At 35.2% G+C, this 24,190-nt stretch overlaps 1 protein-coding gene across 5 annotated transcripts in view; it reads right to left on the bottom strand.

Moving 5' to 3' along the window:
- LOC149789018 (uncharacterized) overlaps nucleotides 1–22,623 on the bottom strand; it is a 72,731-nt gene extending 50,108 nt beyond the window's left edge. For 4 of the 5 annotated variants that reach the window (XM_089975175.1, XM_089975178.1, XM_089975179.1 and 1 more), the window contains exon 1: nucleotides 14,359–22,623. The gene's annotated coding sequence lies outside the window, so the exon portion shown is untranslated. Of the gene's footprint in view, nucleotides 1–14,354 lie in introns of all 5 variants that reach the window. The other variant, XM_089975176.1, reaches the window with a different exon arrangement.
- Between the last annotated feature and the right edge of the window lie 1,567 nt (nucleotides 22,624–24,190).

Raw genomic sequence — 24,190 nt, 5'->3', positions numbered from 1 at the left:
TAAGGTACTGTAACAATGTCAGTGGTTTAAAGTTGTTTTTATTTCTCTGTGAATAGCCTCGCCCATTTTGGTAGCCTCAGCAAATATATAGTTTTCTCACGCTCACCAAAATTTAGGCCAATTTAAGTACAAGTACATATAGAACTGTACTTTTATAAAAGTATTTTCTTTAGTTAGTGTTGAATTTTTTTAGGACCGGACCAAAATGCTCGACATGCATGGGGTCTCGAGATAACCGAGGTCGAGATAAGTGGGTTTGTCTGTATCATGATCCTGGCGAAAGAACCCTCGTAATATGGAAATATAGCTCTCTATTTGGGACGCCATTGATGGGTCATATTTGTTTCTACTCAAAAGTGTTAACATGAAAAATTGTTACATAATCATTATGATAAAATCTCCAAATATTATTCTGAAATATTCGTCTTGAAAGTAAAAACTGAAAAAGCATAAACTGATATTAGTCTGGCTAAATAGAAAGAAACTAGGAGACTTTGAGGTCAGAGTCTTGCGGTTTTCAGTTTCGAAACCATTATATTTATATAGGGCGCATATTTTTAATTCAACCAGTTTTACACATCAATAACAAATTGTATTTATGTTATTATTTATTCAGAAACGAATTAATAAACACCTCCTTCGCAGTTCCTGATTTACAATTGACTTCATCCTTATTAGTAGATTGGTATTATTTTTAAACTTTGAATTATGGTTTCTATAAAGTATGTCTGACAACTGTGTTAAGAAGTTTAAGTCGGATGTCTCGAATGTTACCAGTCGCCACGTTTATTGTGCTCTTGATGTTAACACTTTCAGGGTGATAAATTACACTCACGTGTATAACTATTTTAAATAGTTACAGACAGTAATTTGTCCATTTTTAACTTAAAATTGCAACTCTGGAATATAAGGCGACTAAATTTACCCTATCTTCAAAGTCTTTTCTTTTTTGTTCTGACCTAAAAAAAATGTAATTTCTCTGTTTGAACTATTTTTCATGAACGAATTCCTATTGAGCACATTTTGCACGTGAACGCTCGCCAATCATTTGCCTTATCAGTATAAAACCCTTTCAAAAACATAGGATTACCTTTCAACTTATTTGATCAAATTTAAAGTTCAGTTGTATTTATAATGTGAACACGTACCGTGGACTCGAGTATAGTTATTTTGAAAAGAAAGACATGTTGAACAAAAAGTCTATCAATGTAGATTTACGTGCTTACAATATTTGATGAATTCGCTACGCGGGTCTCTTCGGAATCCGCTCATGTATTTAATTGATAAATTATACATGTTTATGGACTAGACAGGGTTGAATCCAATATTCTTTGCTTGACTATGAACAAATATTATGTGACTGTAACACTGACATAGCATTGAGTATTTTCTGTTTTAAAATATTATGAAACGATTCCGTTTGAAAAGTGTTTTTACTGAATACATCTGACAATTTAGGTAAAACAACTTCTCGATTGTTGTTTTCTCATGTTGTCATAAAAGTATCGAATAAATTTTAACAAAGTTCCGTACAATGAGAGGTTTCCAATTAAACCTTAAACAGCATATGTTCGTTTTCGATACACTCTTTATCCCTTTGTAATGTTATAGAAACATTCGACTGAAAATTACACCTTATATGATGTATTTAGTAATTATTCAATCTGCAAACAAATATTTATTTGCATTATCTAATAGAACTATTTATGACACTGTGATCAGCATTTCTGTATGACCTATAATTCTTACAAATTATAAACAGTACTCAATATTCTATTTAAATTTAAAGATATGTTATCCTGCTCATTTGGTATGGAGTGTCAGAAATTAATATATAAATTATTCGATTTTTATATTTAAAAAAAGAGATCATTTAAATAGAAGTCACAAACTCTTTCCTTTCCAGTTGTAAGTACAGAACACATATTATATCAATTAAATTTAAGATAAACAATATTGTCTTATATTTTAATGCGGAAGTGATTAAAGACATTATATCTTTATATGTATATTGCAATGATTAGTGTGCTATATATTTTTAATTGTTTGTTATGCATTATTGACAACGACTTAATATAAATTTTTTTAAAAAGTCAGTGTATCATAGTAATTACTAATTTGAAAGATTATGTTACTAGTTTTTTAAATCATTTCTTGGTCAGTATAAAAATACAAACTTAGAATTCTTAATTTAACTAGTCTCATGCAGGAAAATAAATTTACATAATTAGGGTCTGATGCAAAATTACATGCAGTGTAAACTATACATGGAAAAGTTACATATTTCAAACTAGAAGTATAGGTATATGTTTGCAGGCTGTATAGATGGTGGTTTATCCCAGTAAAGTTCACCACATCCTGGTGTAGGTAGGGTTACAATACTGTAAAGTCGACTGACATTTGGATAGAAAGAGGGCAAGGGTACTAATAGAAGTACCAGAACAAAGAAACAGTCCTTCCAAAATATAGTTTACATATAACAATCCATAACTTTTTCAATGTCCATAGTGTATCAGGTTCATGCAAACAACAACAACAACAAACAATATATCTTGTCCAGTAGTCCTATATTGGCACAATTGATATAATTATGCTCTACACAATGGACTGCTGTCTTAGCTATAACAATCAAAGATCGCTATAGTTATAGTAAATGGTGTTCGGATACCTATGACGTGCCACATGATCCACATGCCGGAATTAAAGGAAAACTCTGTGTGTGTGTGTGTGTGTGTGTGTGTGTTTAGGATTTTTAATGTAGCTTTAACAATTGTTCAGTCATATCGCTACGGTGTCTGCAGTGTGGCAGTTTATAGTGATGTCCAGCACTGGGGCATCATGCCGCAGACATGTAGCATGAAGTCCCACCCAGTCACATTATCCTGACACCAGGCCGACCAGTCCTAACACTAACCTCTTAATGATGAGCGCCATGCGAGGCATCTGTTTGTACCATTTTTGTAAGTCTTTGGTATGACTCGGCCGGGGATCGAACCCACCACCTCCCGCTTCCGTGACGGACTCTCTAACTACGAGGCCACCGGAGCGGTGCTAAACGAAAACTACCGATTCCGCAAAGGATAAGGTACTCTGTAAAAACATGCCTCAGAGGCTCATATATATATATATATATATATATATATATATATATATATATATATATATATATATATATATATATATATATATATATATATATATATATATAAAGAGAGAGAGAATATGGCAGCTTATGGATTAAGCTTAATACGGGCAATGTGTTTTTTTTATGGCAATAAACTTAATACGGGCAATGTGTTTTTTCTTTTGCTCAGAAAGTACACTAATATGCTATGTAAATAAAAGTATATGAACTGAAATAAATCATTTTGTGATAAGGGCAAGCAAAATATCTAAAACATATACAATATGAGGAGAATTCTTACTAGTTTATTTGAACAGTATACAAATGAATATTGCACAAGTACACACACACACACACACACAAGCACCACTTCCACCACCAATGCAAAGGCAAGGAAACAAGACTCGTACCTCATTGAGAGAGAGAGAGAGAAAGAGAGAAAGATAAAGAATGTGAATGTTTATTCAAACGTAGATACAAATGACCAAATTCAGTAAGCTCAAATTAATTGAAAATTACCGGAGAATCCAAATCGGTCAGCGCAAATTAGCATCTATGCCCGAGCACCACATTTTCCGCTTAGGTTTTAAGTCAATGAGCGCGAAAATGTTCAACGCCCTTTTGAAAATGCACGTGTAAGCAGCCAAATGCTACAATATAATCATTGGTAAGTGATCGAGATGTATTCATACAATTAAATTTAAAATAAAATTTATCAGTTGCATTGCCAAGCTATAAAATTCACAAGCACCAGTGCACCAATAGTATGAATTTATTTTTCCAAATCTAAAAAAAAATCTGTACGCAGAATACATATTTATTGCAGTTTCAAAATTCATTCAATGCAGAGAGCTGTGTTATTTAGTTCCCATGCAGGTGTAGATTTGAATGGATCAATTCAGCTCAGGTATACTTTTTCTGTCGCAGTCGTAGATAATTGTTTCTAAAATGTTTAACATTTGTTGTTTTTTATGCTGCAAACGTTAGCTGGTTTAGTTACATGCCTTTATGCTATTAAAATGATGACCTGAATGTGTGTGCAAGTGTGTGTGTGTGTGTGTGTGTGTGTGTGTGTCTATGGAAGAGAGAGAGAGAGAGAGAGAGAGAGAGAGAGAGAGAGAGAGAGAGAGAATTACCTTGTAGTAGAGACGATTATATTATGTGGACAGGTGCACTAAGTATCAAGTTTTTAAAGGAATGATACACAACCTTTTCATTCGAGTGATACTTCCTGGTCAGAACGCATTGTTTGTTACGCTGTGCAAATATTGTAAAGCTCTAGGGCAATGATTGCTATTCAGTGACGTGATAACTGGTTGTATATCTGACATAATTTATTATGGGTATTCACCGAATATTTCCAGTGTTTTACGTAAGCATTAATTCTTATAAACTGATTTTTTATTTAAAAAATGTTAATCACTCTTTAATGCGTTAAAATATATGTACATATTTAATGCCCAGTTGGTTAGTATAGTCAACAAAACAACAAAACCACGAAAATAACAGTGTATTTCTCCTGATCCTATTCTTTATAAATAGCCCCATTAGTGTAAGGTTACTGCTACCAGTCAAAATTTAGCGGCTTTGGCAGCAGTTAAATGGTATTCACCGCTGCCTTATATAGAAAACATATGTCCGCATTCAGTGAACTACTTCTGGATACGGCTAAATAAAAATGGCTTCATAAATCGGATGGCCACCTGAGGCTGACAATGTCTATAATAATTTCTTCTAGCCATTAGTGGCGGATTATAAGTAAATACAGATCCCATCCTAATAAATGCATATCATTCGAATGATCTAAATAACGTCTGGATACTTCCAAAAGTTTAAACTTCGAAGAAAACATCTAATTATGTTTTATTAAAATGTTGAAAATGGACAACTAGTGGTCATTTGCTGCTGCTGCTGCTGCTGTTGTGTGTTTGTCGGAGAGAGAGAGAGAGAGAGAGAGAGAGAGAGACAGAAAGGGGGGAGACTGGCCTTTGATACAAAATCTCAGTCTATACGTTCTCTTTCACGTAAACTATGCAATTTATAGCCTCGCTTTGAATAGTGTTGTTTTATTATGTGCTAGCAAATTAAAAAATCACAGGCGACTGCAAAATAAATAAATAAATAAATAAAAAAATAAATATATATATATATATATATATATATATATATATATATATATATATATATATATATATATATATATATATATATATATATATATATATATCCTTTTTGAGGTATTATCTAAAACGGATTTTCATCATCCTTGGAAGGGAAATTACGCACACTGCCCTTTCAAAAGTTTACTCTCCACCATAGCTGCAACATTGAGACAATCTCAGCAATAACCTTAAACTTATTTTTCTGGCTCATCTTTTTATATTTGTATCCTAAATTTTCATTTATGTATTGCATCAGTTTTCCTTATATTAATGTTTCGTTTTGTTTATTTGACTGTACGATATCCGAAACTTATTAAGTTAGTTTCTGTCGCTTTTGAACAGTTATCACCCCTTGTAGCGCACGCTTCTGCAGCAGTAACGTGGGGTGTGTTACTGCCCAGTGTTTAGGTTTCATTCACATAATACACGACATGTAAAATGTTCAATAAAGCGTTTAAATATTTTTCGTTTCAGTTTTATTATTCCTTTAGCACAAAATATGCACAACAAGTTTATTTCTAAGCATATAATAAGAAGGTTATTGATTATTACAAAATATCTTGCCCTTGTTCAAGTGGCGTTGAAAGTTCTCGCAAGTTCAGGTATATGAAGCTCAATACCTTGAACTAATATTGTCAATGCCCAGGTACAATACTATACTCACAAAATACATTGTAAACAGTACCCTTCGGTTGACGTTGTCGCTACCGCTCAACCTTAAGCGGGTATTGGTATAACTCAGTTGGGGTTACTTAAGAGTTTTTCAGGTAGAGAAAACAGTTGCCGAATCACATAGCAAATTACGACTGAAGGGGGTTATGAAAGTTCGATGAATCGGCAATTTACAGTTTATACCTTGATAAACTCTATATAAACAAAATTAAAATCTTACATTAATTCTTTTATTTTGTATTCCGGCTTGTTAAAAGATTTTTCCTATTAATTTTAGAGCCTTATTTAAGCGTACGAATTCTTGTTGACGGCTTCTGTTACGTAGCTCTTTATGGAACAAGGGATTCTCCATCAACAACATAAAAGCTAGGTCATCATCGAACAAGTAATTCCACCAATGGTAGACGATCTAAGGCATTGAACATTCCGATATATAAATTGGTGCATGTGTTCTGGGTAGGAGATCAATATTCAAAGCAAATGATGTGTTGTTTTGTTAGACATACAAATGCCTTATAGATTTGATGCTTTGATGGACGAGTTCAATGTGACTTAGTCGATTCATTACTGTTCAAACTTGTGAGTAACCAAGTTTTCTTACTTTAAATATATTTTCGCGCTCATTAACATGAAAGGCTACCTACAGTGGCCACTCCGGTGGCCTAAGTGGTTAGAGCATTCGCCTCGGACGCGGGAAGTCGAGGATTAGAACCTCGGTCGAATCGTACAAAAGACTTACAAAAATTGGTACTAGCAGCTGCCTCTCTTGGCGCTCAGCATTAAGAGGTGATTGTTAGGACTGGTCGGCCTGGTGTCAGAATAACGTGACTGGGTGTGACATGATGCCCCAGTGATAGACATCATTATAAACTGCCAAAATGCAGACATCATAGCGATAAGACTTAAAGCTCCGTTACAAAATATCCAAATCCAAATCGAAACATCAAGGCCAATTAGAAATGCAAATAAGGCAATCGGCAAATTGTTATAATAATGGTGGTCCAATAGTCGAAATATCGACCCTGACAGTTACGATGGGGCTGTGTGGGATCTATCTTATATTGGAGGACTATGTGTCAATTGTAATGGAGCATGTGTTCCCCCTCTTCTTAATCACTGTGTCCATTTAATTATAGTTTTAATTTCATTTGTTACCAACCGCAGTGGAAATGTTGTAGTCTCATATATTTTCCTTGGTAGGTCAAATTCAGTCAAGAAAGAATGATGTATTATCAAAAAAAAATAAATGTTATTTGTTTATGTAGGAATGTATTTATTGAATTGTTAGAATAAAACATAAACCAACATTTTTATGTCAAAGGCATGTAGTGTGTATGCCATGCGTTTTAGTGTTACATTAGTTACTTTGCACTTGACTGTACCTTTAGAAGTTGGTATAAAGTAGTTGTCTGTCCAATTGATACAGAAAATATGTAGATCGGCCTGATCACATAGTTACGGCCTCCCAAATAAAAATCTTCGCTACATTTAACTAGAAACAAATGGAATTTAATATTGCTCTAGGTTTACATTTTGGTTTAGTTTACCGAGCCATCTAGATGGAAGTCTATGGAATTAAAGAATTCATGCAAACGGCTTAACAGCTTCAAACAGGAATGCCCATATTGACATTTGTACCTAACATCATAAATATACATTTACTTTCAATACAACACATACACATTTGAGGGTATTTGCCTCCGATATGTAAAACTATGGAGTCTTTGAATTTATGATAGCCTCAAACGGTTTTATGGGCTCAAACTGGGATGTTTAAATATTTTATCTAGAATCTTGCACACCCAAATATACCCAGTACCCACTTTCTGATTACTATCCAAGTAATCCACCTTACAATACGCCACCATTGTTATTTAATTACTATCCAAACACATCACGTATACTATGCAACAATCACTTTTGATTACCACACACACACACACACACACACACACACACACACATCTATGATCTAGTACCTAATTTCTGATTACAATCCAACGGACCATATATACTATCTAGCACCCGACTTTTGAGTACTATCCAAACTCCCCCGATTTGCAATTAAACAGTCACTTTTTGATTTCTATACAAACACACACTACATTTCAGCATAAGAGTTTGATTAATATCCAAATACAGCCGCCCCTGCCCCCAAATAGAGGATCCTCCTTTGGATTACAATCTAAGCTCACACACTAACTTTCCAACAACTTGGGTAGGTGTTTTATACCCACACTCTATACTTACGTAAACACAAACGTAAAAGACATTCATATCTAAATAGAAAAAGACAACGGCAAGATTTACGTGATTTTAAATAAAGAAAGTACTAAAATAAATACATTTAAATTGGTTTTACGCGTTTAGGCTCTTGCAAAGACGTAACGAGAAAAGGGTGAAGACAACAAGCTTTATAAAATTTAACAACTAATTTATTTCCCAAGAAAAACAAGTTAATAATGAGAAAAAGAAGTTACTGTTTTACAAATCAAATCCAAAAATTATCCAAGAATTAAAAAATAAGTCCTAGTAATAAAATGTCCTAATGTTCGAATCCCGATGAAATCCATAATGGAAATCCATATGCTGTGGTCAGCGTCGTAATGATGTGTCAACAGTTCTTTGTTGAATCACAGAAAATAAATTGAAGTCTGTATAAATTTCGATAATTGTCTTTGTCCAAGAATTAATTTAGAGCACAAATACTTCCAGGAAGAAATAATCTCTTGGAATCCCAAAAAATTAAAGAAAATTAAAATAATTAGATCCCAATTTGGTCACAGTATAAAACACTTTAACTTCTCAACTGTTAAGGCTCTAATGACTATTCTTTCTCAAAACATCAATAATAAATATAGCTACAACGCAAAACAGATGCCCGAATGTGGGTCAATCCTCTGCAAAATACCTAATTGATACATGTTATTTGTCACGTACTCCAAATATAGCCTCGATTTCACTTTATGAATCTTACTCTGAGAAAGAATTTAAAAACATAAAAAAGTTGTTTACCACAGTTCTTACTGGTTCTGAATCATGGTCAGGAACTAGGTCAGCATTAATAGAAAGTTTCTCTTATTAGTTGTTTTCTACTGAATTAAATTTCTGGACAATGTCAAATCCAGTAAATAAAATTACATTGCAATTACATGGAATGGAATTTTTTTAAAAATACTAACAAACAATTAAATTAAATCAAAAATAAATTAAATCAAATATGCATAACACTGAAATTTAAAAATCCAGAAGTGCAGTGGACACAAGTGTGGAAAAGTTTTGCCAAAATAAGGCCAACATCACTGCAAAGCTACATACAGGGAGAGATGACATTCTCTTGACCTCTTGACATTTGGCTAATAAAGTAACTACATATCCCCTATGAATGAGGAAATATATCATACAAAACATATCATTATTTAATATAACAAAATAGATGGACAAGTATACGCGCGGCATCACCTTTACCAGTAAAGCAGAGAGGTCGTGCATAGAGCGGTAAGGCACACGAACGGCATCACAATCGATTGTATGAGAGTGGTATGGTCGTGCTGCAGTGCTGATGTAACATACTAAGCCATGACTCTGATCTCAAAACATAGCATCATACTCGAGTTCAGTTAACCCTGTTGTGGATCCCTCACTTGATTGCTCGTTCGAATTTGTCATTGTCAGTGGAAGTGGGCTGGCCTCCATATTGTACAATTGTACACGGATTTCAGAGTGTACTCCTTGCTCGATTGCTGTGTTAAATAATTTCTCACTTTGTCTGCCTTGGAACTATCTATATCTTTATTTTAAAGCTCAGCATGTCCTTACGTTAAAGTGCTGATGTCTGGAAGTAGCACATGTTTTTGGTAGACAACTTGATAGATAGTTTTCATAGGAAATCGGCTGTCACTTATGCTGTAATTAAGACATTTCCAAACCCGTCGGGAGGTGCAAAACTCTGTCGTTCTTCATAACTGACCGTCGACGGTCTCCACCTGCTTCGTGAACTATACTTTGGCTTCTAACAATTGAAGTTGCGACTTGGATCTCTCATTTATTCCATTTTGGGTAAAATCGAACGTTGCGCAATTATCACAACAAACAATTAACATGACTGTGGCAAACCATCGTCTTCCTTAGTTGTACTCCAGGTGTTTCAAAGTGATGCTTTCTTAGGATCTGCACCATTATTTGAATTTGCTATTTGGTATTGGAGTCTGACACGAAAATGTATATTCACTTGCTTTCTTGTTTGAACTGACGAAATTCGCTCACAAAGCCTGAAAAAGTTCCTGGATTCGAGTAGTCGTCCTGATGGCATTGTTCTTTGGTACGACGGTGCCAAGTGTTAGATTCTTTTAAAGGCTGGCATCCAAAGCATGGAAGAATTCGACACTTAGCCACGTTCCTGTCAAAGCGCGTTCTTCCTCTTTGTGAAACAACTGTGGTCTTGATGACACGTTTCAGCATACGTACGTCATTAAAGAAACATTAACGGTTCCATGGCAATGCTATGGTAAGGCAGAATGATAAAAGTGGAATGGAGGTAAGACTTTGCATCTGATCACCCCTTCGTACTGAAGAATTTTTTTTCTCCACATTAATGTGTTCAGTCAACATTTAAATGCGCAAAACTAGCTAATCGTTGATAATTGCACACCCAAGCTAAAGGAGCAGAGAAATTCTGCAAATTGTCTTCCCAACCAGTAAAATGTAGTCCTCCAGTAAACTACATTGTAGTATCGGACTTTATCGATCATGACAGCGCTAAGCGATGGACTATGCGTACGTTTGAACCTCACGAATACCTCAAGCCGTACCTGCTCGGAGCAGAAGAGGTTATACCTCAGTCCTTCTAAGAGCTAGAAATAATTGCCAAAATTGCGTAAGGGTTTTCAATTTGGGTTTAACACAACGTTTGATGCAAATTTATTTACTATGCAGATGTGATCCATTTGCCCATTGTTCTAAAAGGTTACTCGAATAATACCTAATTAAGAAAACAAAAAATAAACAATCACAGTGACCTGTTCTTATTTTAATGTCATTTTGAAAACCCGTGTACGCTATGCTCATAAATCTATAAAACAGCACAAGATAGAAACAGTTGTTAACTTATAATTACATCATGTGGCTTACACACAAATAGTTGTAAGGAATAGCTCAATTTAGACAACTCCGCAAAATTTAATCCTTAGTACATTCAGTACATTTCCGAAGGATTCCGATGACGCTTGGAGACTCCATTCCGATTTCTCCTCTCTTACCTCTTCCTGACATCCAAATTAAATAGTATGATATGCATGCATTAAAGTAGGGCGCTATGAGAGCATTGGGGGTATTGAGTCAATGGTTGGATGGCGAATATGTGCCTCAAATCCAAGTTCGATGGATCAGTCCGACATTCATTGTCGATTGTGTGCACAAAATTTACAAAAGTCTGCAAGTTGAACAAGTTAATGTTTGAACTTTGCGTGATTTCTCAAGTCCAATAAAAAAAAATTGTTTGATGAGCAAGTGTATTCTATGTTTACAAACTGTCTCTGATAAATGTTTTCCCTGGGTGTTGACATCCCCTTCAAAGTTTCCCTACTTATTATACAAATATTGTAGATGGAAAAGTGTATAATTCACTCATCTCACTATAGTTACATCTTTTAAATTACATCTTATACAGCATTTAGCATACACATACTAAATTTGTCTACTATAACGTAGTGGCCTACTTAATTGTCGGGGTCGGGTGGGGTGGAGTGGGTCGGGAGTGCGTGGATGTAATTTTCCTTTGAACTAAAATATTTTCATTTCTTGTATCTCAAGATAATGAATATTTGTTCCAAATAATATCATTGATATAATATTTTGCAATAAATCAGAGTAAAGTATTTTCCCCAGCTGTTGACAGACGGAAAATAGACAAGAAAATGTCAGGTCTCTGACCAGAACAATCAATTGTTGGTCACTGATATAATTGTCATATACCGTGGTCCATTCGGAAATATCACGTTATACTGTGTTAGAACCGTTTATCTTGGTACCCAGCTCTACTGGATTGAAGGATGTTTTTTTGGATAGTAATCAAACATGGAGTCCTGGATTGTGGACTGTGTTTGGGTAGTAATCAACAAAACAGGTGAATGTTGTAAGAGTACTCAAAAAGTGGTTGCTGGATAGCATACATGCTATATGTGATTTTAGATTTTAAAAAATTAGCATCATATTTTCCCTTATGTCCAAGACTGGTCCATCCGACCCTAAATTTCTTGGGCAGTCTAGGGCATAGGCATAGATGCAACATATGTCAAATTTCCCTTATCTTTAGTGTGTCCCCCGCATGTTAAACAACAAGGGCAATCATATCCCTAGGGCTGCACCAGGGATGCCCCTAGAACTAATATCAGTAGTAGTAGTACGGGAATATATAATTAGCAAAAGGAAGAAAAGTGGTAAACAAGAGAAATAATCCAATACCGACTAAATTTCAATACCGGAGACAAATGATGCTCCATTAATCACAATGCTAAGAAACCAGAATAATATTTATACTTATTTAAATAGCATGAAACTGATATGGTTTGCTTTAATGTGTAATTATAAAGAGATACAACAAAATAATGAAAACTCCAAAAAGTCCATAAAACAAATTTATAAAAATCTACAAATTAAACAAACTTTGAAAAAGGTAATATTGGCAACGTTACAGCACTATTGGTCACGTAATCCGAATATGCGTAACAGACGTTTCCATTACACATATATAAAAGTCGGACTATAAGTTATGGCGAGTTCAATTACATGACGTACAGAGACGATGTGATAATAATTATGTTCTGATTGCCTACTCGAGTTGGCATGACCGGAACTCGATATAACGTAATCGTTTCTTTCCATGACTTGCCATCAGCATTAGATCAATACAGACTTACGTTTAGATTAAACATTCTCGCATTCATAGACGGACAAATGAGAATAATCCGTTCTAAAGAAATACATGCTTTCAATACCTGCTAAAATCCGCAAAACGGCAAATTGCGTCATAATTCCACCAACTATACACTAAGCCGGCATTTTGTGGAATGATCCAAATATGTTCCAATGATATAACGAGATGTGCACGGACATAATTTCAATAATACTGCAAAGATTGATCATAAAACAAATATATGTTGTTATTTTCAGTTTGATGAAAATAAACTGTCCGTATTCCTTTTCCCATTGATGAATTTTATGTTCAGTCACTATGTTCAGTGCCATTTAAAAACCGCTATATTGTTGAAAGCAAAGTAATTGCATGTTGATTTCTTTACATCGTCTGTGTTGCTTCAGACATATTGAGTTTGCGATTAAATGGCATTGGTTGATAAATTAGTAAAAGGTAACCTTTTACCCTCAGCTGCTTTATCGCTGAAATATCGTTTAATAGACGTTAATTGTAAGAGTATGTTGCAAAAGTACGGCGTCAATAACAGACCTATTAAGTCTACTGCCACTATACTATGTGACGTCCATTGTCATATGTGTGATGCTCAATGATCGGTATTTGACGCTATGATTAAACTTTGCCACATCTGACAATGTAAATATGTAGACTTTGCTACTTCCACAGGGTAAATATGATCCATAATTATTGTGGAGTCTTCTGAATGACAGAAAAGAAAGACAATGTGCTGTTTCATTGCTTACTATACAGGCATGGTTCGTCATATGTGCACATTGGAGACCTCAGTGCATAGATATTTTACGACTTAAGTGACATATGGTAAAGATTTTTCAAAGAAAACGAATAAAATCAACCGGAATTTGCTTAAGATAGAATACTGATATAACTATTTGCGTCCATTAGTCTTTTATGTTAAAGTAAATTAATAATAGGCTTATAAAAATAACGTCGTGGTATCGTTGTGTCTATGTATGCATATTTATGTGTTGGGAGGGCTAGGGAGTGAGGACACGTAACTTATTTTCTCACAATGGTCAACATTGAAATATGAACTAATTGTATTAGTGAAAACTCATATATAATTCTAATCTGAATGTGTGATATGGAAATATGGATTGAACGTCTGTATCGCCCGCCTGATAGACCATGCAATATTAAACGGGTGTGTCATAAGTTCAATAGTTTACGTTGATATCGATATAGATCAGAGAGAATTAATATTATATAAATCAGTAATAACTATAATAAGCTTCGTTTCCTGTTCTGAACAATTGTTAACAAACTTAATGAACCTTTTATATAATGGTACGGCGTATTTAAATAAAACGATTCAAGGAGTACCAGCAACTAAGTGACATTGAATATAAAATCGATAAGTCTTTGCACCTCTGTGTGGAAATCTATCCCAAGACTAACAATGTCAAACTTATGCATGTGCTAAATAATCACATTAACTTGAACCTACCTACCTGACCAAGCATCTGTCGAGTCAGATCTATCCTGTAATTTATAATCTCCAAGCAATGATGACAGTGGGTGCCTCTAATTTACGTAATATATTCTACGTAAAGACACCCAATGGCTTACCTCCAGTTCTGAATCAGGAAGTTCTAATGACACTCAAATATTATTGGATATAGATATTCGGCCATTGTTGATACAACAAAAGGCTAAATATGACACGCTGGAAAAAGTAATTCGAACGTTTACCAACGTCATGCTTTTTGAAAAGTTGGCTTAATGTCCGATATTACCTAAGACAGAATACTTTGCAGATCAAGTCACTGCTTAATCCACTGTGAAAATTGGATCGGGTTGAATTACGGAGAATTGACATCGGCTGCATCTCCACAACGACTGGGGAAATTTATCAATACTGAGTACGTGGCAGCTAACATTCGTTTAAAACTATGATGACTTGAAATATTTAGGAGATATAATCCATTTCGGCGACACCAACACATGCATGTGCATCCATCGCCCTCAAAGAAATCAAGCAGACATCGAATGCGACCATTAACGCGCATTGAACAACGAGTATCCATAATAGACAAGTGTGGGTTTTTCCATTTGTGGCACCAAAAGTTACGGATACCAATGAAGAGACCGACAAGTTCAAACTAAATGATTGACTCTAAACTACCGTCTGAGTCAAGTGGTTAACTTTTATCTCTTGCAAGAAGCTATATTTCCGGACAAGATCAAAACTGTTGGATTTACAAACCCACCAAATCGTCACTTGACACGTCCTCCAACTTGTGTGCATCATAAAGGAGGATGACTTCCAGACCACAACACTTTACCGTACAGACATGGTTAGCTCTAGTATAGAAAGAGAAAAGTTATAGAAAGAGAAAAATTAAAAAACAATCACTTTAATAAAATACAAACACTGACCTAGAAAGATGCTGAATATTAGTTCAACACAACAACCGAGCCAGGGACTCAACATGAACTGCAAGTTCAATTTTGAAGTGATCACACTTTCACCGATAATGAGGAATTCGACAGCAACATGCATAGGAATCTACTATAGAATACAAGTTCAATAATGAACACAAGTGCGATTCCGTGCCTTGTTTACAAATTGAAGCCATACGCTATGACATCAGCTATGCAACACAACCTTGCCGCTTTACTATGGTCAGAACCTATTCACAACATTTCTGCTCTTTTGGCAAAGTGATGCCGTGTGTGTACCAAAGTATGGATCTACTCTATGCACACGCAAAGCACTCTGGATACCACTAGTTCATCAAGGTGCACAAATAAAAATAACACGTTTCATGCCGCTTTGCCTGGCTATCTTGAAAGTGGATTCAATTCATTCAGACAATGGCCGAAACATCTCGATGGAATACCCAGTACCAAATCACTAACCAAAACTAGCGTCTTCTATTCGTGACGAGGAGACCAAATACAACGTTAGAAAGCCAATTATTTACATAGTGCGGTATCACAATGTATGGATGAGTACAGTAAACTGGATCAGTACTGTAAAAACAATATTCATACAACAAGTATATTCTTTTCAATTTGACGAACAAACAGTGTCCCAATATCTTTGACTATTCACGAATATTATCTTTAGTCATTTTATTATGTGTCATTTGGTTAACGGTCATAGCGTTGGAACGTCAAGTCAATGCTTCCATCACATTTTGTCCATGGTTAAATGACAGTTTGTTATAAATCAGTAAAAAAAATATGCTTCTTTGCTGGTTTATGATTAAATTATCATTTATTAAATGGTTATTTTATGTATCTGTTGCAAATATAGTGTGTCACTGACAGATCTATTAAGTACACTCTTACAATACCTATTGCGGCCCCGAGTGGCTGATTGGTCTAAAGCGCTCTCCGTTACGGATCACTGCTATCTCACCTCTGTATGCTTGGGTTTGAGTCTCGGATTCGGCCAATGTGGGTATGTGAGAAAGCTTGCCAGTAACTTCTTGTGTGTCAGTGGTTCTTTCAGTGGTTTTAATACTGGCCGCCACGTATAGCCTATCGTGTGCTGAAAAATGGCGTTAAACCCCACAACAACAACAACAGCAATACCAACACATAAGACTTTTGCCTCATCACAGTTAGCACATTGATCGGCATTAAACGTACTGCCACATCTGACAAGGTAAATATTTAGACCTTGTTACCTCCACAGAGTACGTATAATGCATACTTCATGCACCACGGCATGTTTAGGCCGTAATGCAGTCTTTGATGTGACAAAGCAAATACTGTCAGTGTGCTGTTTCGTTGACACTATATAGGCATGGAACGTGATATGTGCACATTGGAAAGGTAAGACTTACAATGCACAGCTATTTTATGATTCAACTCACATATAGTGAATATTTTACAAAGAAAGCGAATAATGTCGGAGTGTGCTTGAAATAGAAAAATTTCTAAATTATATACCACCATTATTCGTTTATGCTAAAGTAAATTAAGAATATGTTTGCAGTAAGAGGGTCGTAGTATCGTTGTCTGTTTTGACTTTTTATGTGTTGGGAGGGCTAGGAAGATGGGGCAACGGAACTTATCTTTTCACTACGGTCACCATTGTAATATAACCTTCGTTCGTTAGTGGAAACTCATACACAGTCACAATCTGAAAATGCGCTACGGAAATATATATTGTACATCTGTATAAGCCGACAAATAGACCATGCAACATAAAATGGTTATGTAATAACTTTCAATGGTTATGTTGATATTGATACAGATTATAGAGGATTAATATGATATAAATTAGCATTAATTATTATAGGCGTTGCTGTTTACCCGTTCCTGGATTATACGTCAACCAATTGTTTAAAAAATTAACGAAAATGTTATATTATGGTACACTGTAATTAAATACAATATTTCACAAAGTATAAGTAGCTACGTGACATTGGATATGAAATCAAAATGTCTTTGCATCTCAGTGTAGAAAACGTGAAAATCATGCATGTGTTGAATACTCAAATTAATTTTATCTTACCTATACGACACCGATCAATCGATCCACCCTGTAATGTATAATTTTCCAGAAATGCTGACAGTGGGTGCAGTCAATTGCTAACTACACATTCTCAATCAGGAAGTTCTAATGGAAATCCCATCACTGGGCTATTGGATATAGTTATTTGGCCATTGTTATTACAACAAAAAGTCTAAATATGACACATTTGAAATACAATTATATAAGCTTTATTTACAAATTAATTGGAGTGACATATAGATTTGCAAATGAAAAGCTAGACATGTGCATGTACCATTTAAATGAAGCTTTTTATGGAAGGAACCACATCAATTAATACCTAATAGAAATGCATGCACATTTTACTAACCAGCATGAAATGTACAAAAATTTATAATGAATGGCTTGTAAATACTACATGCTGTTATCGCGTGATCTGTGAATTAACCTTTGTATTCAATCATATCTCACTGCCTTGAAAATTACATTCTTTAGATTTCAGGAGCTAGCAAAATGCTGGATCTAGGGCACTTTAGTTTGAAATCAGTCAACCCACCGGGCTTCTATAGGTTATAGTGCCTTGTTATAAATGTTCTAAAGCACAAATGAAAAAACCGCAGTTATAAAATCTCCAGTATCCATGCTAACTTTTTGAACTGAGTTAAAAATGTTATCTTTGATTTCGTCTCTGTTGTTAACATCGGCATCGTTATCTGGACGATACATCTATCCTCGGATATTTTGCTTGTGGGTCATGAATGTTCATTCCGTTCTTGGCCCCTCCTAGATTCCACTTCGGTCTGGCTAACTCGATTTCTCTTTCTCTTTCTTTTCTCTCGGCTTGTCTGATTCTTTCTTTTTCCTTGGCTTGCCTGATTCTTTCCTTTTGCTCGGCTTGTCTGATTCTTTCTTTTTCCTCGGCTTGTCTAACACTTTCTTTCTCTGCTGCCTGCTGTTCCCTGTATTCCCTGGTACTCCGCTCTACAAATTCATCTAATTGGGTCCCTTAGTAATCTAATTCGTCTTTACCAATAGACCTAAACTCTTTGACCAACTGCCTATCAGTTGCCATTTTAGTCTAGTTGACTGTATCAACTACCAATTTACTTGTCTTAAGTATTCACTAACTCTTACTACCTTGCAGGACACAGCTTCCTTTCTGATACTTACCTAATAAAGTTTAACCTTGGGCTTACTTAAATCACTCTAAAGCAACCTAACAGCGTTGGCAGTACACAATTCTAAATTCCTCTCCAAATTCAGCTTGCTCGTACAGACAATGTTCAATTACTCCCTCACGACTTCCTTAATTATATCTTCTTGCAAGAGTAACTAAAGGCAATATTTGTTTCTGAATTATTTTAATTTAGACAACGACCATGCTGTCAAAGCAGTTCAGGTACGTAATCCTAATTTCTTTCAATGTCATAATATACATTAAATAAATATCAAGCTAACTACAGAATGCATAGAAATTGACTCCGTTAACTCTCGTAATTCCTTGCCTAAATAATAAGGAAATGTATCGATGCTATGGTATACTACTTTTTCTTCAATATCCTGCTCAGCCACTATCACTCACACCGTTCAAAATAAGCCGGACGATAGACCCCACTTTGTAACGACTCCCTTTTAGTAAGATGGGTGGTTAATTGGATTTGGCTGCCGTTATCTAGAGGATGACCACCCTCGATATTATTGTCCTAATGGGAGTAGAAAGATAGAATTTCAACAGAGAACTGAGCAAGACTATTGGGAGAAATAATGCAGCAAGAGCCCCTTAAAGGACATAATTACCCCTAAATCTTTATATGTACCACTTTCTACACGTACATAAAATCCCTCACTTACGTTACTCAGAAGCATAAATATCTATCCGCACTGCACAAAGTCTGAACTAATCCGATAGAATATCACCCTCGCTTCACAGCGACCGGCCATAAATGAACACGTTAGAGGTATATCTAACTTGCAAGATTATTTAAACATTACCAAATCAGATATAAATATGCAATTATCGTTAACAGTCTTTTTAGCAATTTACAATTTGCATATCGCCCTTGCCACATTACTGAAACTACTCTTTTAAAAGTAGTTAATGACATTCTCTCTGCATTGGATACTGGAAAGATTACAGTCCTCACCCTCCTTGATTTGTCTGCAGCATTTGACACAATAGACCATTATATATTACTTCACCGTCTCCAGCATGTATTTGGCAATCATTTTACTTAAATACGCCTTACTGTGGTTCAAGTCCTACTTGGTCAACAGGACACAAATTGTATCTGCAAATGGAATACACTCCAACCCAGTTGATCTATGTTGTAGTGTTCCACAGGGGTCTGTTCTTGGACCTGTTCTCTTCATTCTGTACACTCAGTCGCTCTCAAGTGTCATATATCATCATGCAGTGTCTCATCAATTGTACGCTGATGACACGCAAATATACAAAACTAAACACCCAACTGAAGTTGATGCTACCATCCAAGGTGTAGAGAGGTGCATTTCTGATGTGAAATCGTGAATGACTTGTAACAAACTGCAGATGAATGATGATAAAACTGAGGCCATTCTGATCACAACACAAAGACTTTCTTATTCACATCCTTTACCTATTAACAATAAATATCAGCAACGCCAACATTAAATTCACACAATCAGTATGAAACCTAGGTGTTACTTTGGACAGTACTCTGACATTGCAACAACATGTCATGAACGTATGCAAGGCTGCATATCTTGAGCTGAGACGCATCAGCTCAGTTCGCAAATATCGTTCAGTTGATGCCACTAAAACACTTGTGTGTTCATTAGTACTTTCAAGACTGGACTATTGTAACTCAATTCTGTCTGGTTCATCTCAATATCTACTCCAGAAACTTCAAAAAGTTCAAAACACAGCTGCTCGGATCATACTTAGAGTACCACGATCAGAGCACACTTCCCCGCTGCTCTGTACCCTACACTGGCTATCCATTCGATCCAGAATCAAACACAACATTTGTTCTCTGTGCTACATTTCACTGTCGGACTATAGTCCAACATACCTATCCGACCTCACCCATGTGTACACACCAGCAATATACTTACACTCCTCTTCTGACAATCGTATGCTCATTATTCCAAGTATGAAAACAAAGTCATATGGACAGCGTTCTTTTACATACCAGGGCCCAGCAACATGGAATGAATTGCCCACTGAACTTAGACGCAAAGACACAGTGATCACATTCAAGAGGGCTCTCAAAACTCACTTATTTCGACAGCAAGAGCAAACTTAAAGACCTAATAATGTTTCCTACCTGAAATATTCTCTGCATGTTTCTTTTTTATGTTTTTCTAATTTCATGTTGTTTGTTGTTTGTTTTTGTAATAATATTTTTATGTTTCTTATATTATAGATGTTGTCTAAAGTTGTAAAGCGCTTAGAGCTTCTAAAGATTAGGCGCTATACAAAGTCCTCATTATTATTATTATTAACTCACGATAACCAGTATCGTCCTAAAAGGCAAAGAAAATTACTTCATATAACCCTATGAAATCCTACACATCTTAAAACTTGGATGGCATACACTATTCCGTTTTATCAATGAACTAGTAACTATAACATTAAAGAGATAAATTGCAAAATATCTCTAGCATCAACAGATTTCCATGAAAATGAATAAACAATACATAATATGGATCCTAACCATATCAAACACATTTGCACAAAACAAATAATCAAAACTAGAAAATTGCGTGAAAATTAAAATTGCGTACTTTAATGTTGTTATCTTTCAGAAATTGTGCATCCTCGCACTAAACCCTGTCATTTTCACAATACAGCCACCTGGTACCCTTTTCTTATTTAACGAGGAAAGCATTATTCTTTTTAGGCTTCATCGGAACCACTCTTTCTCTCTCTCAGGATTTTAGACTAAAGAATATCTATCCAGGTCGTCACTTAAAATTGACATTACTTCCAAAGTGTACGCCTGAATTTACTCTGGCCAGTCGTAAGAAGCAGTTCATAAATTATCCAAGATAATCATTTCTTTCGTCAGATTTTAGACAGTATACGGTGCATATTAATTTCTCTTTGAAAAATTATAATTTGACATTGGTTCCTATCAAGCGGTAATGGTTGGTGGTTCAAATGTTTATTTTTTCAGGACAGCGTTGCAGTTCCTTGTTCAATCTCACTGAGTCATAAATGCTAGCCTTTTACTGACATGGGGGAGAAAAGAAGAAAGGTCGAAGTGACTCTTCACAAAGACTTTTCTGGCTTAAATGCGAAAACAAATTGTAATGTTCAATGCATTCAATTTCAAGGTTCAACAATATTCGAAATTCGACACTTTGCACACACACACACACACACACACACACACACACACACACACATATATATATGAAATCAATGCTAATGTTACATGAAGACAACCGGTAGTTACGATTCTTTTAAAGCACGATATTATAATATTACCACGCCACATCGATCCATCTGATACATGCAATGAGACGAATATTATCAAAAGCAACTTCGGCATGATATATCGAATTATGATACACATGACGTGAAACCGGAGAGCATAACATAATTTAATATATTAACATCAGCTACATTTCTTAAAAGCTAGAAGATATCTTTATAGATATCTTTAGTATGGAGGGCTCCAAAGAATCTGGCTTAGAAACTTTCACTACTCCTGCTACAGAAAAAGAATGAGTTAAGGCATCATAAGAATATGAACACTTGTTCCCAGATTGAATCTAGCAGACTCCACTTATGGATAGAGCATAAGAAATTTCAACCTTTGCAACTCTAGATAGACTTTGTCAATACAGATTGATGCCAGTTGCATATTATGGAATAAATGAGCAATCAGATTTATTTCTGTTTTGTATGCATTCCTATTTTTAATTATTATTCCATATATTTAAATCAGTCTGCAGATGAATTGATAGTTTGTTTAGATTAATTCGAGCGTAGATATGTGTTAGGACTATTCGTTGGAACTAAAACTTGCTCATGGGACTAGAATATTACTTTGGAACTGCTGCTAATTATTCAAAGGTGTTCTAAGTAACATCGTTTTAACATGCCAGGACTGTTGGCGGACCAGTATATTCTTGGAACTAAAATTTATACGGAATATTTCAATCTCTTGCACTGTATAAATACTTTTTCCGGATTATTTTGTATTTTGTTCAAAGTACTGTAAGTTCCTCTTAAATGTTCATTTTATAACATTGATAATTAAACTGTATGTTAGCTTTTACAAAATTTGTTTGTTTTACATCGTTCTGTTACTTAGTTGATGACCATATAGTCCTATCTATCTATCTATCTATATATCTCTCTCTCTCTCTCTCTCTCTATCTATCTATCTATCTATCTATCTATCTATCTATCTATCTATATTCCGAGAGTAGATATTGCGGCACATCAAATACATTAATAGTTATGTGATGTGTTTTTACACCAGTAAAAGAGGGATGCGAGTTATTGTCAGAAAGAATGTGAATAAAAACACATGGTTCTTTATTACTAACTTGTTTGATGAGATCCTAAACTTAAATGTGCAGACATCAGCCTATGTTTTCCAAAGTCGAACGGAAGATAGAAAGAGAAAGGACAGAATTCCCTAGGTCAGTCGTGTAAACATTACAAAGTCAAAGTATATCGGTACATACTTACAACAAAGACAAACGTTGTGTTTTGAGGCTGACCACTTTCGTGACTTTGTATTGAACATAAATGATATTAGTGAAACAAACATTTGCTATGTATTTACAGCATACCATAACTATTTGAACAAAGTAAAATAGATTAAACGTGCTAAGAAATTGAAGACTGAGACATAAAGTACACTACGAAAATTATTTGAGGCTGCAACCGCAATAAACATGATTGTCATATATTGAGCATTCTCAACCTAAACTATGTATTTACAATAATATAACTGTTTGAACAAAATATATCAAGAAGAGGTGCTAACAAATGAAACACTGAGACAAACGGCATTATGAAACAACGAGATTGTTGAAGCCGTATAACCTTTTACGAGATCACTGTGGATGCAACCGCTTTATAACTGAACAAATGCAGAAACAAAAAAAACCCACAACAACAAACAAAAGGGAAAAAAGCAACAATAAACAAACATGTCAAAACAAGCGTATCATTAACAACAAGATAGCATATAACAATTATATACAGGCAGGTATGATGGGGTGGAGGTGGGAAAAATGTATACAGAAAAAGAAAAACACGTCAGCACCCAATAAAGAAATTGTCTCAACTGACGCCAAAGTCCCTAGGAGGGAGAATCCCTTTGCGCGCAGCCAGTGCGAAAGCATTGCGATTGGCTGGTCAGAACACGTGATTGAAAAGTTTAAATATATTGGCCATTGACAGCGCGTTACACGACAAATCTGGCGGGAAATTGTGGACCCAATTACACCTCCCATAAATGTCCTTACGCAAGCGTAAATCGTTGTATGTGATGTGTTCTTATCCATGTAGAAGAGGGGTGCAAGTTATTGTCAGAAGGAACGCTAATGAAAAAACCGGGTTCTGTATTATTATCTTGTTTGATGAGATTGTAAAATTAGATGTGCTACACCTGCCGACACTTTCCGACATCGATAGAGTCGAAAGGAAGATAGAGGGTGAAAAGACAGAATTCCCTAAGTCAGCCGTGCTAATATTACAAAGTCAAAGTATATGGGTACATAAGTAAAACAAAGACAAACGTTGTGTTTGATGCTGGGCGCTTTTGTGACTTTGTATTGAACATAAATGATATTAGTTAACCAACCATATGCTATGTATTTACAGAATA

The sequence above is a fragment of the Sinohyriopsis cumingii genome, chromosome 11 (assembly GCF_028554795.1).
Source record: "Sinohyriopsis cumingii isolate HCF-2022 chromosome 11, ASM2855479v2, whole genome shotgun sequence".
NCBI classification, from domain to species: Eukaryota; Metazoa; Mollusca; class Bivalvia; order Unionida; family Unionidae; genus Sinohyriopsis; species Sinohyriopsis cumingii.
The sequence above is the reverse complement of the archived record's forward strand: the minus strand, read 5'-3'. Positions and strand labels throughout refer to the sequence as shown.